Source organism: Passer montanus, unplaced genomic scaffold, assembly GCF_014805655.1.
Source record: "Passer montanus isolate IOZ18808 unplaced genomic scaffold, ASM1480565v1 scaffold61, whole genome shotgun sequence".
NCBI classification, from domain to species: domain Eukaryota; kingdom Metazoa; phylum Chordata; class Aves; order Passeriformes; family Passeridae; genus Passer; species Passer montanus.
The window spans coordinates 2,560,743-2,568,405 of NW_024371149.1; positions in this window are offsets into that span (position 1 = coordinate 2,560,743).

A 7,663-nucleotide genomic window follows, 5' to 3' on the forward strand; every position below is an offset into this window, starting at 1 on the left:
GAGGGCGCAGCCACGGCCCCGGGCGGCACCGCCGGCGTGGGGCTGGCGTGGCCCGAGCTCTGCGCGCCCGGGGCACGGTCAGCCTTGTCCCGCGGCCGCCCCGGGCCCCGCTGCGCCATCCTGCCTGGAGCGCGAGCCCAGAGCGGCACACGGCCACTGCCGCGGCTCGCAGAATCCGCTCGGTTGGAAAAGGCCTCCTAGGCCACCCAGTGCAACCTAGGACCGAACACCACCACGCCAGCTAGACCATGGCGTGAAGTGTTTCGGTGCTTCCACAACACCTCTCGGGACAGTGACTCCACCACCTCCCTAGGCAGCCCATTCTTATGTTTAATCCCTTTCTATGAAGAAATTCCTCCTAATGTCCAACGTAAATCCCCCCTGGCCCAGCTTGAGGTACATCCTGTCAGCACCTACCTGAGAGAAAAGACCAACCTCCACCTTTCTAAACCCTCCTTTAAGCTGCCCTCACCCTTATTCCAAGCCTTTTCTGCGCTAATCAACCCCAACTCCCTCAGCTGCTCCTTGTAAGACTTGAGCTCCAGACCCTCCCGCAGCTTCTCTGCCCTTCCCAGCGCCAGGGCAGCACCATGTGCTGGGCTGTAACGGTGCTGGAACAGGCCATGGGAAGAAGAGATGGAAATAGCCAATCTGTGACACTGATAGAGGGATCACACCTTGGATTTCAGTTCCCATAAGACACTAGATTACTTGGAACATTATCTGTACTGGCTTTCCACCTACTAAGCAGTTCATTAATGTGTGGCATAAAGCATAACTTGCCTTTGAAGAGATGTATGTCACTGGTAAAGCAATGCCTGCAGGGAGAAAAAAAAAACCAAAAACATGCTGTCTCCAGGAAAGTTCCACATTCTCATAGCAATATTTTATTTGTCTCTAGAACATAGGACAATTTGTATGGAAACCAGAAATACCTTTGGAATAAACAGAAAACCCTGTCAAAGGAGTCTTTCCAGGACACAAGAATTTACTAATTAAAGTAATGGCATGATGGTAGGTTATCACTGTTCAGGCAGACTAGAGGAGCTGCAGGTTTTCTGCAAGAATTTTATATGAGACTTTTAAAGGTTTCCCAAGCTTGGATCCTAAATCCTATTAGTCATCTACCTACCTCTTCAGCTGCCTAAGCACCTTTAAAAATCTGGCTCATTTTTCCCCTTTATTGCTAATATAGCATAACTCACTCTTGCTGAAAGTGTAGGCACATGCTGTGAGGGGAAATAAGTTTTGGGAGGATATGTATTCCTCACTGCAAACCACTTTCTTGAGTTTATTCAGCAACACAGCAGAAACCAATACTGTACTTCCTGCTCTACCTCTTAGTATCAACAGAAAAAATTCTTGGTACAGCTGTGGCACTACACCTTCTCTACAGCCATCCCTCCTTCTTCATTGCAGGAAACACAGAGCAAATAGCTGAGGAAATAAGTGTTCTTCCTCCCTGTTGTTTTAATGTATTGTGTTAGAAATGTCAATGGGCCAACATGCATAAAAATCAAAATATGGCCAATGAATAAGTCACACCAGTGCTTTGCGTGATCTAATTTTCCTTGTATCGTGTAAGACAGAAGAATCAAACCCTTCAGCCACAGCAAATAAGCTGATCCTACACTGATGAATAAAAGCTCTGTTTCTCTAAGTAAAAGAGTTTTCCATCCAGACATACTTGCTAGGTCAGATCATCACTCAGCATGCTTCAAACCATCAGGGCCTTTATTTATCTATTAGATTATATAGTAAATAACATATGCCAAGAAAAACAAGTACTATGTGAACTGTAAATTGAAACAAAGCAATACATTCTCCTCTTTCTATATCTACTTTTTATCTCTCTTTTAGCTACAAGCATGTGGTTCCCACCAGAATGAACACATACAGGTCAAAGGCTCGAGTGGCCCACTGCTACAGTATTTGTCTTAGTGGAGTAAATTCAGTTCAATATACACTCATGTAAAATTGGAATAACTACATTGAAAACAATTTAGCATATCATTATCTGCATTATTAGGATTAATTTTAGCAGAGTGTTAGCTGTCATTTTAGAGATATCTACGAAGAAAAAAATCCTTGCCAAAATAGTTTACAAAATAGCCCACACAAATAATAGCAAGTCTGGGAGGTTTTTGCAGCATCTTACATTGCCAGTTGCATTAACCTGCCATTGATCCTCCTACTTACTAGGCAAGACCTTGTCTAGAGGGAAAAGGTGCAGGTGCAGCTCCCTAAACTGGGTGACTTAAATTGACTTTATCATCTCTTCAATCAGTCAAGCTGAATTTTCTAAATTACAAAAACAACTTAAAGAGGTGGCAAACTGTTTTAAGTGCATCAGGCTTACAGTTATTCTTTTGAAACCAGTTCAATGTTTTCTTGTACAGACATGGCCTAGATTGTTATCTGCCATGGATAAATAATAGATCCAAGTCCCATGTTGTCTAACAAAAAGGGAGTGCTCTCGACCCCAGTGACAAAATGGGACTATTATACTGTAATGGAAGGGAAAAACAAAACTCCCTGGAACGGAGGAAAGGAGAAGAGAGATCACTGTCTTATTGTGGTGCTTCCCTAGACTTTGAAAATGTACATCTCAAAAATCCTAATTCTGCTGCCAGTTTCCTGCAGGGTTATTGGTGAACTTCTCAAACTTTGTAATTTTAGAATCTGCTTTATACCCTTATTTCTTAAGTACTAGTCAGTTGCACGTAATTTTCAAAAGCAATGAAACCCCACAGCTGTCTGCCCCTGAAGGACTATTTTGTAACATATAATCTGCAGTTGTAACAAAGTTATAAGATGGTCTCAGATTTCAGGCATATGAGTCGATGTGCTCATTAGTCTGTGCCCCATGCTGTTATGAAGCTGAAACCCACCACAGTGCAATGTAAATACCAAAGGACTTCTCCAGCTTTTGAGCCAGCTGATCATCCGTGTCACCTGATAGCACAGATCCCAGATGAACGTGAGGCAGCCTCTGGGTCTAGGCTGTTTTTCACCTTACCATATGTATTTGTATTTCTGAGCATCTCAAAACATTACCTTCTTGAGTCCTGGCCCCACGCAGCCTGCACAATCTGAAGGTTTTATTTAGCTTTGGTAGAGCTGCCTATATGAGTAAAGCTTCAAAGGACTACGTTTGTACTTACAGAATATATTTTTCAGGGGTTCCTCAGAAGCTGAAAGTTTTGTGAGGATTCTTTGTAGAGGTTAAAATAGTTTATGTGACAGTTGGCCATAGCAGATTTTTAAGTGTCTTTTTTTACAGTGTATTTATATGAAAAAATAAAATCACTTGTTTATTTAAATATAATCAGTTTCACTGCAGTTTGCCATAGCAGATTTTTTAAGTGTCTTTTTTTTACAGTGTATTTATATGAAAAAAAATAAAATCACTTGTTTATTTAAATAATCAGTTTCACTGCAGTTAGATGCAGAAGGTGGTACTTCTGTACGGGCCATTCAATATGATTTCCTAAGATTTTTAACAGAGTATTGCCAAAACTGCTTGATATGTGAGTTACATACAGAAAAAAACCAACATGGACTTTTTAAAAAATAGGGGTTTTGAGTTACACTAATATGCTCAGTGCATCTTCTATATACACACATATGTATATATGCTGACCTGTCCTTTGAATAAAGAGCTTTATAAATTCAAAATAATACCTGGAAACCAGCTCCAAAAAACTGGGAAGCAATGTGTTGGAACCATGGTAGGTACCCATCAGATCTGCTTCTTATAAATAAGTTCTTCCTATAATAACAAAGCTTTGTACCATTTTAGGAGTCCGTTGCTTAAAATGTGTACTCCGTTACAATCAGGAAATCTCATTGACCAACTGATTAAATAATTAGCTAATACAAACCAGTAAATATGGCATAGCACCAAGCACCAAATGAATTATGTCATTTCATATAAAGCCTTTGTATACAAGCATTTCCCCATCTTAAATGAACACTGAGCATTTATAAGAGGAAATAATAGCAATCCTGACTTTTTCATTAACTGAAAGTTAGAAAAATATTTAAGTTAATCAAAATGGTCTGTTTTCCAGCTTGCAGCACACTATGCATATATGCGTCCATGTACACAAATACAATTATCCTATATTTCAGAGTAAGTCAAATAAACTATTGTCTACTTTAAATAAACCCACATACATATAGTTTCTCTTGACAAAATAGTGTGTTTGAACAGTTTTCTGAAACAAATAATTTCAGACAAAAAATCTCAGCCAAGAAACAGAATTTTTCCAACCTGACCTTCAGAAAATTTGGCTCACAGTTTATCCATAAAACTTACTTTGTTGATGCCAACAATGAAAATATTGTCTCAAAATATTTGGTAATAAGTATCCACAGAAATATGATGTGAATACAAACTGAATCAATTTAGCTGAGAAAGACTGACTGTAGTCAGTCATTTTCCTCTGTATTGCCAGAGGAACATTTTATTCATATGTAGCTTCCCTTACACCTGTTTTTAATCACAAAGAGTTAAATAGGATGTTTAATGTCCAAACTAATAACTTCAGATGTCTCCCAGGAAACAGCATCACTAGCACTCCCTGCTGTGAAACATGCAGGAAAAAAACCCTGACAGAAAAAAGATAAAGTACAATAAAGTGTGTACATTAGTCCTACAGAAAGAAATACAGTAATGATGATGTCATTTGCCATTCTTAAGTTGAACAGCTGCAAATTGGGTTTCCTCTTTCCTATCTCCAAACTAGTTCTCATACTTCCTCTAATAAGGATATTTAACAGCCAGTGATAAACAGGTTAAAAGGATCTGAAAAGCAAGTTCTGCATATGTATTCAATACACTGGTACATCTTTTTTTGAACAGTATTAGTATGGCAGTGTGATATAGTGCTACAAAACTTAAGAACATCTAAGTGCCATTAAAGTGTTGGGGTTTTTTCCAGAAGTATGCCCATGCTGGAGTGTTTGAAACTCTGCAGGATAAATTAGTCCAAAAAAGCAGTCAATGAGAATTGGTTATCTCATAGTACTGTAGGCTCATGTAACAACTGAGTTTGCTTTCCTACTGTCAACTAATGGCCTTGATTTACATTTTTTCATTCTTGTGGAGACTCATATGAGAAAGATAGGGGGGTTAATATTTCTACATTCGTCTAGAGTTTTTGAGTTTTACCCTTTCCTGCTACACAAAAGCAGTGTCCAATCTGATATATTTCTTACTTCTTGCATTTTGGCTCTTTCATTCCTCAAGTGTCCCCAAGAAAAACAGAATTATGTCTAAAACCATCTCTGGGATATATTTGGTTATTATTTTCCTATTATATGGCAGAAGTGTGATATGAGCACAGTGAAACTACATGGGAATTGTGAATTAATGCAGCCCATAAGCTCACTCACTGTTTTATTGCAAAGGCACCCTGAAGTTCAACATCTTCTGATGTCTTTGAAAAGCTTCATTTTATAACATTGTTAGCATTCTTTTAAGGTAAGTTTATGTATATACTTCAAAATGCATTATTCTATAAGCTGAGTTTTCAAAAAACAGAAGATAAAAGCTTTGATGGCAGGAAAAGAAAAAACCCTTTCATAAAATTCGTGCTCAGTAATCTCACCTCACTTCCAATAAAGGTAATGACATTTTGTTGACCAAAATGGTATGACCCAAAGACAATTAAAAATCCCTAATGTTACATTATATAGCACACTATTGCTATTAGGCTAAAATTATGTTTAATAAGTTACATCCTCAACAACTAAGACATAACAATAATTAATTGTGCAATTTATTTCTTCCTTCTCATAAGATATGTTGTGATACAGAGTTGTCTTTTAGTGGATTTTGGTGGTTGGTTGGTTGGGTTTTATAATATACAGAATTCTGTTTCCTTTAGACTATAGATTGGACAGAGACAAGTAAATTACCTCAACCAGGTAAAATATCACTAAGTTCCTCAATGCTCTGTGTTACCAGAAGTTCTAGCATTTTTAATGCATTATTCACACTCTATGCCAGGAAAATAGAAAACTCCTCTTCTTATTATCCTAAAAAATAAAACAAAACAAAACAAACAACAAAAAAACCCACTGTGGCATAGAATGGATACTTCATTTGTATGAAAACATCTGTTTAGTATCTGTAGTCATCTGGGGAACTGAAGCTGCACCTCCCAAGATCTAGGTCTGATACCCTAACTGTACACAATACTCTGTCTTGCTTTGTCTTGTTTGGTGTAGGTATTACTTAACAAAAATTATTATTTCCAGTAAAAATATGGGCAAGAAATGTAAATTCTTTACTCCAAGCAGACAATACTTACTGCAAGAGTTATTCCAAGCTAAAGGGTGATAATGATTCTCTGTTTGTCCCATCTAGAGTACAGCACACAGAAGAAAGATGCTGACATGGGGCATCTACAAGCTTTGTAGATTATTGCAAGATTTGGACATGTTGTCAAAACTAAACATATAGCACAAACCAAAGATGAGAAATTGTATTTTTCAGTCCTGTATAATTTATGCACTCTAATTTTTTTTCATAAAGCCATCAAAAGGATGCCAGGCTTTTCCTTCTGCCAAGTTTCAAAGTCCTGTTGCTAATCATGGAGGCACAAAACACTTAATAATAAGATCATAAGATTTTTTTTTTAATTTGAAAGAATTCAGTAAGCTTGGTATGGAAGCTTTTGCTACCACTTCTCCTGTAATTATATGTTGCACAAATAGACAGAGATTATTTCTTTCTAAGCCTAAGACGACTGACTCACAACATATTTGAAGTGCTATACTTCCCTACAATCCATTTTGTACAGGTGAATTTCAGGTTGGCTGGCTGCACAATCGTGGGAAAGTAAATTGCAATACTGAAGCAACTGTACCTCTCTGGGCATTGATGCTTCCTCATAAGAATGCAACAATCAGAACTCGGGGGCAAAAGGGTACTAAAGCTAGGATAAAGTCTAATTTGGGGCCATACAACATTGCAGTTCTATTCTAAATAACAGATTTGAGGTTCACAGAGGTATTTTCTTGTTACAGATCTCTGTCACAATGTCTGGGGCAGCAACTGTCTGTCACACTGCGCTGGTTTCAAAGACAAAACAAAATTATTGCAGGAAGTGCTTGAATACAAAGGTCAAAAACAAAGGAAGTGGGTGCAGAGGCCACAGCAGCTTTTGTTGAGCTGCTCTCTCTTGTTCCAGCTGTCTTGGCAGCTCACTGTAGAACTGAATTACCAGACTAGCCAGAGGTGTTTTGGCTTTTGAGAGGAGTTTATGGGGCCTTTTTTTTTTTGGTGGGGTGGGGAAGGGGAGCAGGGGGAGATTTTTGTTTGTTTGTTTTGTTGAGGTTTTGTTTAGTTTTAATTTTTCTCAGAAAGAACTATATTCACCTGATTAACCCAAGACACATTCTGCATCTTGTTTTGCAAACAGCACTGCATACTAAGAGAGACCTATTTATAAATAGTCATATACTATTGAAAATACACATTGGATGGGGCCTGTGCCCCTAAGAGCCCCTGCCCCTAAAGATGTGTCTTTGCCCCAACAGAAAATTGTCTGATCAGGATGGAGTTCAAGCCAAGGTGTGGGAATACCTGACATTAACAAACAGGTTCCTTCCCTGCTTCTCACGGCCTCGTTCTTTAATCTTCCATCTTTGA